Raw genomic sequence first — 12,595 nt, forward strand, 5'->3', positions numbered from 1 at the left:
TCCATTGCTCAAGTTTGCTCGAGAACATTTGTGTGCTGCATGTGAAATGGGGAAGCAAAGTCGTCAAAGTCACCCATCCATCATAAACACAAAGATTGTTGAACCGCTTGAGTTAATTCACATTGACTTGTGTGGTCCATCTTCTATTGAAAGCATAGGCGGTAGCAAGTATATTCTTGTTATTGTCGATGACTTTTCACGTTTTACATGGGTGTTCTTTCTAAAGCACAAATCTGAGGCAACTCTCAAGCTGAAGCTGTTTATCAAGCAAGTTGAAGTGCAGCTGAGGAAAGTTGTACGCAACATCAGAAGCGTCAATGGGTTGGAATTCAAAACTAAAGAACTTGAAGACTTTTTAGCTGAAAAAGGAACCAGTCACAACTTCTCAGCTCCCTACACCCCTCAACAAAACGGAATTGTCGAAAGACGAAACCGATCTTTGTGTGAGGCGGCCAGAACCATGTTAAGTTTCGCTTCTTTACCATTATATTTTTGGGCTGATGCTATCTCTACAGCATGTTTTACACAGAACAGGTCCTATCTCAATAAGCGTTTCACTCTCACCCCTTATGAGATCATCAACAACAAAAAACCAAATGTCAAATTCTTCCATGTGTTCGACTCACGATGCTTTATCTTCAATTCTAAAGAACATCGTAACAAGTTCGACGTAAAAGCCGATGAAGGGATTTTTCTGGGATACTCTCTAACTTCAAAAGCATATCGGGTCTTAAATAAGCATTCAAGGAAGATTGAAGAGACATATTATGTGACTTTCGATGAAAGCTTCGTCAAAAGGATAAAGGCTACAGAAGAAGCAATTGGAGAAATTTTCACTCAAACAGGTCATGTCACGACCTCGACTGCCAATTTGTTTGAGCTGTTTGGGGAGTTATTTGATGAACCTGAGGAAGCTACTCTCTCGGAAGCCAAGGCAGCAGACAACAAAATCAACCATCTGAAGCAAATCGTCGATGAAGCTGCCAAAAGACTAGGTGACGGAGAATCCGCTCCAAATAAAACTTCTCAGCATAATGCATCAGTTGAGGGGGAGGATCCATCTTCTTCAAAACAGTCAAGCTTACCAGTTGAAGGGGAGCACTCTAGTCCTGTCGTACCCGAACGCTCCAATGCACCCGAAGGTACTGTAGCACCCGAACGCTCCAATGCACCCGAAGGTACTGTAGCACCCGAACGCTCCACAGCACCGGAATGTACTGTAACAACCAAAAGCTCAAAACTATCAGAGAACTTTACACCATCAGAGAGCACAACCACACCCGAAAGTTCTGCTGCACCAGAAAGCTCATCATTCGAGGGGGAGAATGCCGATACGTTTTATGATGAAGATAGTCTATCAGAATTGGAAGAGATGGTGAACGCTGAATTGGATCCTTCCTATGATCCAAATTACCCTCCTCTTGTCAAATGGACTAGAGATCATCCTGTTTCACAGGTTGTGGGTAATGTCTCTGAAAAGGTGTTGACCCGATCTCAACTGAAGGCAAAGCAAATTTCTTTATTTTCTAATGTAGAGTTCTGCATGTTTAACTCTTTCGTCTCAAAGGTTGAACCAAAGATAGTAAACACCGCTCTTGATCACTCTGATTGGGTTCAAGTTATCCAAGACGAACTTAATGAGTTCGAAAGAAATAAAGTTTTGCGTCTCATTCCAACTCCTCAAGATGCCTCGGTTGTTGGTCTCAAATGGGTCTTTAGAAATAAAATGGACAAGGAAGGCAATGTAGTAAGAAACAAAGCTCGTCTAGTGGTGAAAGGATACTGCCAGGAAGAAGGAATTGATTACGAAGAGACTTTCGCTCCAGTTGCAAGGCTGGAATCTGTTCGAATATTTCTTGCCTATGTTGCGCACAAAAACTTCGAGGTCTACCAAATGGATGTAAAATGCGCTTTTCTGAATGGAGAACTTGAAGAAACGGTCTACGTGGAGCAACTTCCTGGTTTTGTCAATGAGAAGTACCCAAATCACTGCTATATTCTGGACAAGGTAGTTTACAGTCTAAAACAAGCACCTAGGGCCTGGAATGAAACGCTAACTAAGTTTTTAAAGATGTCCAAATTCAAACAAGGTTCGGTTGACCCAACCTTCTTTCGTAAGAAGGAAGGTAACCACCTTATGATTGTACAAATCTATGTCGATGATATCATCTTTGGCTCAACGAATCCCAGCCTAACAGCTGAATTCAGAAAGCTGATGGAGACTAAATTTGAAATGAGCTCAATGGGTCCAATTAACTTTTTCCTTGGTTTAAATATTAGATAGGGACCCGAAGGCATCTTTTTCAACCAGGAAGCATACACCAAAACTCTTCTTGCCAAATTTGGTATGATAGGAGACTCAAAGGTCAAAGTTCCAATGGCATTCGACACCAAACTCACTCATTCCCTGGAGAAACCGGCAGTTGACATTACGCTATACCGCCAGATGATTAGGTCCTTAATGTATCTTACTGCTAGCAGACCTGATATAATGTTTTCTGTATGTTATTATGCTAGGTTTCAGGCGAATCCTCGTGAACCACATATGCTTGCAGTGAAAAATATACTCCGGTATCTGAAATGAACTACCTCTCTCGGTCTATAGTGTTTATCAAATTCAGGCTTCTTCGTTCAAGCCTTCTCAGATGCAGACCTTGGAGGATGCGGTTTAGACAGGAAAAGCACCACAGGAGGTTGCCAATTCCTTGATGGGAAGTTGGTCAGCTGGCAGTCAAAGAAGCAAATCTGCGTTTCTCTTTCTACAGCCGAATCAGAGTACATCGCAACCGCCTCTTGTACATCTCAAGTCATTTGGATCCAAAGCCAGCTCAGAGATTATGGACTCAACATGAAAAAGATCCCACTATATTGCGATTTAGAAAGTGCAATTAGGATCTATCATAACCTAGTGCAACACTCTAACACCAAGCATACAGCACTGAGGTATCACTTCATTAAGGATCATGTGGAGGATGGAAATGTTGAAATTCACTTTGTTCGAACCACTGATCAACCGGCCAATATCTTCACCAAAGCCCTACCTGAAGCAAGTTTCAATAAAATTCTTCAAGTTCTAGGAATGATGGAATCAGAATCAGTACCAAAAACACCATCTTAAAGTTAAAAGTTGGAAGCGAAATGAACCGAACGCTTGGTCTATTTCGGGTTCGGTCCCATTGCACATATTTTCGCTCAATCTCAAAAAGGTGTTGTCTATGGTTGTATACTTTTGTAAAGTTGTTTTCAAAAAAAATCCAAAAGTATTTTTTTTAGGAACCGAAATGAACCGAGCGTTCGGTCCATTTCGGGTTCGGTTCAAATTTTTTTTATTATTTATTTTGTTTTGTTTGGTTTTTCTCTTTTCAAAATTTAAAATCTCCAAAAATATTTTCTTACTTTTTCTTCCATTCTTGTTTAAATATCGATGGGATAGGTTTCGTTCTCACACTTTATACTAGTTAAGCGTCCCTAGAAGCATGCTGCTGCATGTTGTCCAAAGCCTCAATTGATTTTGAATGAAGCCTTAATGTCTAGGAATATACAAACCTTGTCTTCCCAATAAAGCTGCTCCATTTATTCTAATCCTGAGCTACCTTACTCTTTTCTCATATGGGTTAAGAGTTTACTGCTTGGTCACTATTTTCAGCAGAGGTACTTTAGTTTCTCCTCACCACCTCAATATTTTTCTCCATCATATTTCGATTCCATATCGTAACCCTTGAGACTCTCAGAAATAACCACTGAGGTTTATGGTTACACAATCTCTGTGTTTATGATCTTAGCCTCATGTCACTACGTGCTAAGTGAAACCCTAAATTCAATACCTATCATGAATTGACGGTGAACATGAAATCTCTTTTCGTTGTGAGATTCTTATGAAATTGTTATTTACCATAACATTTCTTCCCTTAGAATCCAGTTTAATTTTTTTTTGAGATTTCACAATCACACATCTTCAATAAGTCACTATATACATATTCCAACCTACTTGTTCAACAGACCACACCGGTCTCACAAGTACTTCATTTAGTCTCGGTCTTATGTCAAGGTCCGGGATTCTAAACTGAAGCAAAAGACACCCTTTTAAGCCTTATCAAAAGATGCCTTTCAACACTTCTTAATAAGTGATTGATCGTAATTCAACGGGAATCCATGCAGACACTTTAAGGTCTCTCTTGACTTTGAAGAAAGTGATTCGTGCCCGGGATCAACTGTTTTGTGTCTATATTGACATCACAAATTCCCACATAAATATCGCTTTATTTCCTTATCTTTGACACTCTATGCACGAAAATCTTTGATTTTCCAAAAATGTAGTTCGGTTCCATCACAATCTTGTGTTTGGATGACAACTATTTAACAGATAAGATGCTGACTCAGCCGACAGAGTAACGGCTTCAATAGTGAGTTGACGGGCACGCGTGCAATAAGGAACAGTTTTTCTCTCTCATGCGTAATCATCAGGGTTGCCAACCGTCGAGATTCTGTCACATCCGAAACCGTTTTGTGTATCAAGAAGATTTGGGGGATGATTCTTCTCTCTCCTCTACCCACAGTATAAAAGCAACACTCCTGATTCATCCACATTTACAGCAATCAAAAATTAACCGAGCAAAATCAGGCGATTTATTATCTACTGTTCATCATCTTCAACATTGCATTCAATAATGGCGGACTCTTCCTCAGTTCAGGAAACCTCTTCTCGCACCAACATTCTTCCTATTCACGCTCAACAAGCCTGGTGATCGATCTAAACCCTAAAGCCTACGAGAATTATATGTATCCCATGGTGGAGTGTCTCAAATACTCTCCACTGGTTCTAGCCCTTTCGAAGGTCGAGATTGTGCCCATGGTATGTCTTTCCCAGGTCTTCTCCACTGCTCATTATGATAAATCAGTGGATCGAATCTACTTCGACCTCCTTTCTCACAAGACCTCGATCTCCAAGAAAAGGTTCTGCTGGCTCCTAGGGTTTGAACCTGATGAATCTAGGGTTAATCCTGACTCCATAACTGTGGGATAGTTATTTTCGATGTTCTACAACATGGGCTACACATAAATACTCACGACTGTTACCAAGTTCAAAAAGTCGTGTCTTCCTCCTCCATGGAATGGCTTCTTCACCATTCTGTTCAAGGGGCTATCTGAGCGAAGTTCTGGTTCTGATGGGGCCAGTAAATTGTTCATGACCATTCTCTATGGTCTACACAATGACATCAACCTTGACTACGGCTCGGTTCTCTGGCAACAACTCATTTAGAGCCTTGCCTCCTCCTCTCGCCATACTGAAGTGTCTTATGCCAGATTTTGGACACTGATCACCAAGTGGGCAATGGATAAGCTTCATGTTCCTACTGTTGCCGATTCCCTCCTCTCCTCCATCAGTGTTCCACACCACCAAGATCATCGTCACTGATCCGACCAAGTTCTCCTTCGTCGGATCCATTCCGGATTCCATGTCTACTGGGTGTCCAAGGAGAGTGTTATTATGAAGGCCTACAAGGACTTTCGTCCTTCAGGTCCACGGGAACTTTCTGTGGAAATGGTTCAGTCCATTAATGACGCAGATAAACCAGCTGCTAGAGGGAAGAAACCCGAGAAAGGGAAGATCAAGAAAGCAACAAAGGGAGCAAAGGGTCCTTCTCCTAAGAAGCGATAACCCTCAAAGACAGATCTTCCCCCCCCAGCGAAGAAGAAGAAAGCACAGCCGAAGAGGAAACTTATTCTCTCTTCTTCATCCAGCGATTCAGAGGATAACCAATCTAACTCAGACGAGTCAGCTAGAGGCGATACTCCTCCTCACTCGCCTGCTCATGAGGTTCCAGTTTCATCAAAACCTCCTTCCCCTTCTCTTATCCCCAGACCCTCCATTCCTACCATAACCTCCTCCATTTCCATTCCCTCCATATCTATCCTTATTTCTATTCCCCCCATAACTACCTCTACTACCCTTCCACCCACAACTACTTCCATACCACCACCAATCTTCACTGAAGCCACCAAAACCACAACCAGTGAGATTCCAACCAACATATTTGATACGGGGGTTCGAACTTCACAACCCGAACCTACTTCCGTACCCGAACCCACTTCCACTACCGAACCATCTGCCACACCCTTATCTCCCACTCCATCTGCTGAAACCGAAACCTTTTTGGGAGGGGAGGATATGGTCTTTGATTCCATCTACTACAGCCCCTATCAAGTCCAAAGTGATGATGATGATGATGCTCCAGTTACCAAAAAGCACATCAAGGAACTCCATGAGAAGATTGATAATCTTGTGGCTTCTTCCTCTTCCTCAAAATCTCACTTTTCGGAGGCTTCCGTTCAGGGGATAGTGGAATCTCTCTCCAAAGCACATGAAGCCTCCATTAGCTCAGCTGCTGCTGCTATTGACAAGTCTACAAAGGCTAGTGCTGCGGCGACCGGAAAAGTCGAAAAACTATTTCAAGATGCTCAAATTTGGCTGGAGTCTTTGCAGGTGGCATCAAAAACCAATACTAAGAAGATTCGCACCGTTGTGGAGAAGCTGGTCCATTCTCTTGAAACCGAAAAAGACCACTTTGCCAGCTTCCATCAGAACCTCAAAGAAGACAATCAATCTTTTCAGTCTTCGGTTGCGGATCGTCTTCTCACCTTTCAAGCAACTCTTTCCGCCGAGTCTACTACAAAGGACGAGCTTGCTCGTAAATCTTCCGAGCTTAATCTTGCAACTCATCAGCTCTCCCAAGCCGAAAAGGAGATCGATTCTCTTCGGTCTGAGAAAGCTGTGGTTAGGAGTTGTGTTTCGGATGTTCACGAGGCTCTATCCAACATCATCAAAGCCCATGATCTGATTCTTAACTACTCGGTGAGGCGCACTCTTGCCGAGAAGCTCGCTCTTGCTCTTGCCTTGCTTAGCCGCATTGAAGGGATTCCTGAGCAGGAGGAACATCTGAAACAAGGGGGAGAAGGGAAGCCCACAAGTCAATCAAAACCCCCTCTGATTTCCAAAGCTCAATCACTCCCAGTTTCATCACCAGTTCCTCCGAAAGCACCCAAACCAACAACTGTTCCTGCATCAGGTTTAAGTGCTCAAAGTAAAGACAAACAAATCATCGATGACAGTGATGAAAATGATGATCAAGAACCGATTGTCAGCCTACTGAGGAAACAGGCCAGAGAGAAGGAGCTTGATGAAAATGCTCGCATTGCCAGAGAGGCTGAAGCCAAGGAGAGGAAGATAAAGGAGGCTCATGATCTCCTTGAAAGCAGAAAAACTCTATTTCCTCCTTGGACTCTCGAAGAGCTTGTCAAAGAAGCTATCGAGTCCCCATGCACTCTTTTGCTAGAACCAGTGATCTCCTTGGACCGGGTTAAGTCAGTGGATTCCTAATTTGACATGCCCCTGACCAGAAAAGGTTTTATCTTTCATGCATTCGCCCACATAGCTGAAGTTCCTCATCCTCACCCAAAGGTTGATAGGGAGCTTGTAGACTTCTATCTGAGGACAACTCAACCTCAGTATCAGACGTGGAGCGCACAGAAGATCATCAACGTTCGGGTTCTCAAACCTATTCGGGAGGGAAACTTCACCAATGTCAGATTCAAGGTCTTAAGGGGATCCGACAAAACGAGCATTCCATCTCTCTAGCTAATCTTTCCAACTTAAACCCTCATGACTGGATAATCTTGCACAACATTCTTCTTGTTAATGAAGTGGAATATGGTCCGATCATAGACCATTTCAAAAGAATGTTGGTGTGTTATATTTTGGAGGTTGCTAAGCTGGATCAAGAAGTGGCAAATGTTCATAGGAAGAAGCCCACTATCACTCCAGTCAGTTCTGCAAGCGATTTAAACAGAATGCAGATGGGAAAGATTGATCCGAAATGAAACTCAGTCATGTTCACCAGGGCAGAAGGTTAGAAATGCTTATTTGCTTTGGCTGACAAACATCTTTACACCACTTCCTGCTTGGAGCATGTTCTGGGTATCATCAATCGATGCAAACAGAACTCGAAGAGTGACAAGAAATACTTCAACGATATGATCAATTGGTACATTCACTTCCGACAAACACTTCTTGCTATCATTCCGTGCCTATTCAAAACTGTGAAGAAAGAAAGTGACGCTGGAGTAAGCAAGCTGGAGTGAGGTCTCGCCCCTATTGACGCAAAGGGGGAGATTGTTGGGTATTTGGTGTTGCGTCTTGGGCTCGTCCCTTAGCCCCATTTTGTATCTGGTATAGGCTTGTCCATCCGTGACTTATTTTTTAGGGTTTGTGTATTAATAGATGCTTGCATGCATCTTTTTCTAGCACTGATAGATCGTTTATACGTGTAATTTAGAAGATCTTTTTTGTAACCCTAAAATCCTAACAGAGGAAGTTCTTAATCGAGCTCTGCTGAGGATTGAACGTTCTAATCATTCGACTCATTCAGATCCATTCTTAAGTATTGTTTCATTGTTTTACATTCATTATCTACCTGTTATGAAGATCTAATCGATCAAAGAGTTTTTAAATCTCATCAAATTTGTCATGTACAAGCAGCACCAACCACATATTCAGCTTCAACAGTTGAAATTGATACACACGTTTACTTTTTCGACTGCTAGCTCACCAATTTTCCAACAAGCAATTGACATCCCTCACTTGTTATCTTTCTATCAAGATTACAACCTACCAAGTCTGCATCCGAATAAGGTTGAACAAAGAACCCAGTTTTTGAAGGATACCACAATACTAACGAAATTGTTCCCTTAGGATAATGAAAGATGTTCTTTACAGCAATGAGATGTGATTCTCGTGGATTTGACTGATACCTAGCATAATTACACATAGAAAACATGATATCAGGTCTACTAGCTGTAAGATAAATTAGTGAACCAATCATGCTCCTGTAAAGAGTTAGGTCAACTGCTGGTTTTTCTAATGAAGGAGTCAGCTTTATGCCAGTTGCCATTGGAACTCGTAACATAGTGCTATTCGTCAATCCAAACTTTTCCAGCAGATTCTTCATATATTTCTCTTGGTTGATAAAAATTCCTTCTCTGCTTTGTCGAATATTTAAACCAAGAAAATTATTTATTTTTCCCGTCATGCTCATTTCAAACTTACTTTTCATTAAATCTTCGAATTCTCTAGACAAGACAGGGTCAGTTAAGCCAAAAATGATATCATCAACATAAATTTGAATAAGCATTAGATGATTCCTAACTTTCTTACGAAATAAGGTGGGGTCAACTGATCCTTGTTTAAATTTAGATTGCTTCAAGAAAGAAGTAAGAGTGCATACCATGCTCGTGGTGCTTGTTTTAACCCATAAACTTGATGGGTTTTGGTCATAAGAACATCCTATGTGCCCATACAAACCCTAATGCTTGGATCTAGGTTTCTCTATTATATATGCAAGTTATCCAAGACTATAAACCCTAATTCTAGCATTCAAGTAATCATACTAACATGAGAATAGGTTTAAGATCATACCTTGATTGTTATGTATCAATAACAATCCAATTCCTCCTTGTATTGACTTTAGAAAGCTTAGAGTCACAAATTTCACTCCTCTAATGGTTCACAAACACCATAAGCAAGAGGATGAAGAGGAGAGAGGATAGAGGTTGCCCAAAACCGTCCATAAACCCTAGAGAAGTCTTAGCCACGTTTTTGAGCCTTAAGGGTTCTATATATAGTGGGGATATTAGGGTTATCTAATAAGGAAACCCTAATTTGGATGCTTAAGCCCTAAGCAACCCATGGACCCCCTTTCCTTAAGGCCTTGGACGATTTCTCATGGGTTTCCCCATAGAATTCGTCCACCCCTTAATACAAGGCAATCCATGGCCCAAATTGTAATTATCTTATAATTACAATTCCAATCCCTTAAGTTTAATTAATCTCTTTTAGTCACAAAACTAATTACTAATTAATTATTAACTAATATTAATTAAACAATATGATTTCTCCTTTAATATATTATTCTCATAATATATTAATAAATCATATTTAATCCTTTCTCTCCATAATTCGTCCTATCAAGTTGCTTTGGTGAAGGCAACCCAAAAGGACCATGCACCATTGGGTCAAGTACATACCAAAATAGTTATGGACTTAGACACTAATCTAACAGTCTCCCACTTGGATAAGTCTAATAACTATTATGCGTATGACTTCAGAACCTGATCTGCAATTGTAGCTTTAAAAAGCCACTGTCAACTCTTATCATATCAGATACGCGTGTCCTTAGATAAGGGATCAGATATTCTTCCATTCTAGATATCGTATGAGATATGATTTCAAATCATTCTCTTTGTACTATATCTCAATTTTCGATTTATGACGACTGACTAATTGAACAAATCAAATTAGCCCTAGCCCGGCCGAGCATTTAGGTTTGTCATCACTAAATCATCGAGGGGCCCAAGGATATCGCTTTTATCCTTCTTTGGATAAAAGGAACGGATAAACATTGATACAATGCTTGCTTGCACTCACTCACCGAATCACACACAACAATATGTTTTATAACACCAAGTTACTAGTGCGTTTACATATATCAATGTGAAACCGATTTGCAAGATACAACTCACACATCTCGGTTTCAAGAATATAAGATGTTATCGTCTCACAAATCACTCGTGACACAATTCATGGAGTGATCCAAAGTGAGCGTGGGTTTAATCCAATGCTCAAATCTTATTCATAAGCACTCATGAACGTTGCAGCAAACATTTACTTTTGTCTAATACTCTTTTAGACAATCCACACACTAATTCACGATAGTCTTCATTCATATCTACTTCCAACATATGAACGACTGTGGCCCGTTCGAATAATTTGACTGTTCTTAACCAACTAAATTATTCTGGAAGTCAAAACATGCAAAGTGAAACACAAGAATAATACTAATCCCATATGGCCTCAAACCTTTGAGTATAAATAAAACTCCTTTTATTTATCACCATATCGATTACTCATTATTTGTCGTTTCGGGTAATCAACTTCTTACTTGAATTATTACTACACTTGTCCCATGCTCTTAGTATGCACACAATGTTTACCTATGGTTCTTTCTTTGTGAAATAGATCAAATTGAATACATTTCCAATCATTCTCATTTCACAACTCCAAATCCTTTTTCATATGTGAAAGAATATCAAATTCTTGTTACTTATAGAATATGCTAGATTCTAACATTCTATGCAATGATTGTTTCGTAATGTCACTGCACCAAAGTCACAAAGACTATTGCCAATGATATTACAAAATCTTTTATCGGAGATTGTTACAAGACAATTCCTTAGATATGATGTCTCGCACTCAAAGTACATTCCTTTGAACATCCTTTTCAATAAAAGTTTCTAATCTAGACATAGATTTTCAATATTCAATTCCCAATATGGACACGTTTCCATATTTTCCATATGACAACTTGTTCATAATAGAATCTTATCTATTCGTAATAATGTCGATATGGTCCATCCAATATGGAAACATTTCCATAATTTCCATATGACAACTCATTCTTAATAGAATCTTTTCTATTCATAATAATGTCGATATGGTCCATTCAATACCATGCTTCCAACTACTCATAAGCAACCAATCCTCATCGAACTTTGGATTGTCCTTTGATTGTTGTTTAATTATTTTAGTCAAAACCGATTCTAGTCCTTTTTCCCTCTAAATGCTCTAGACATTTTGAAAATTTTAGAATGGTCAAACATTAAAGCATTTGCAATCGATCCTATACCCGAAGCGTATGGGACACGACGCATAATGTTTTATTTGCTATGTTCTCAAATTCGAATTGTGAAAAGGAATGCCGTAATCATAATCGAAATTTTAAGAACACACTATGTACCTTTGACTAAATTTATTAACATTTCTCAACCTAAGCCTTTAGATTTGAAACGAAGGATAATATTCTCTCCCTTAATTATAGCGAAACAACTTTACAACCCTTACGACTTTGCAAGGTATAACTCTTGTTTTCTCTAACTAATATTGCCAACTTGCAATACGTGCCTTAATAATCATACAATCATAACATTTATGCTCTCACTATCATGATGATTATTATAAAACATAACACTTATGCTCCCACTATCTTTGACATGTATTCAGAAACAGCTTAACTTTTAGAAACACAATACCTATTGAATTTCTTAAGTCCACGTTTCTAATACTTAATGCTTTGATAATCTTTTATCAAGGCTTCTTGAACTTATACACCTTTGCCTTAGATAGTTCATATGTGTGTCTAAAAAATTAATACTAATTGCCAAACCTCACAATTCAAATCATGGAAAAGGATACCGTAACCATAATCGAATTCGAGAATGCAATTTTACAATCACTATCTTCTTAAAATCTTTCTTAGTGAAAGCATTTCCCCACAATAATGTTCATGAAGGAGGAAATCTTATGACACTTAGATTTAAACGGTGTATGTGTTCCTATCCATGTGAATTTGTTAAAACCAAAGGTTACGACAAATTCAAACTCATATGGACCGAACTTTCTTAATCTTGATTTCTTGCCTTATGGTAGCACAACTTCCCACCACGTCTTCCAAGTAGTTAAGCAGCTCACCTTTTCCTATCAATG

The sequence above is a fragment of the Lactuca saligna genome, chromosome 8 (assembly GCF_052625555.1).
Source record: "Lactuca saligna cultivar CGN05327 chromosome 8, ASM5262555v1, whole genome shotgun sequence".
In the NCBI taxonomy this organism is placed as follows: Eukaryota; Viridiplantae; Streptophyta; class Magnoliopsida; order Asterales; family Asteraceae; genus Lactuca; species Lactuca saligna.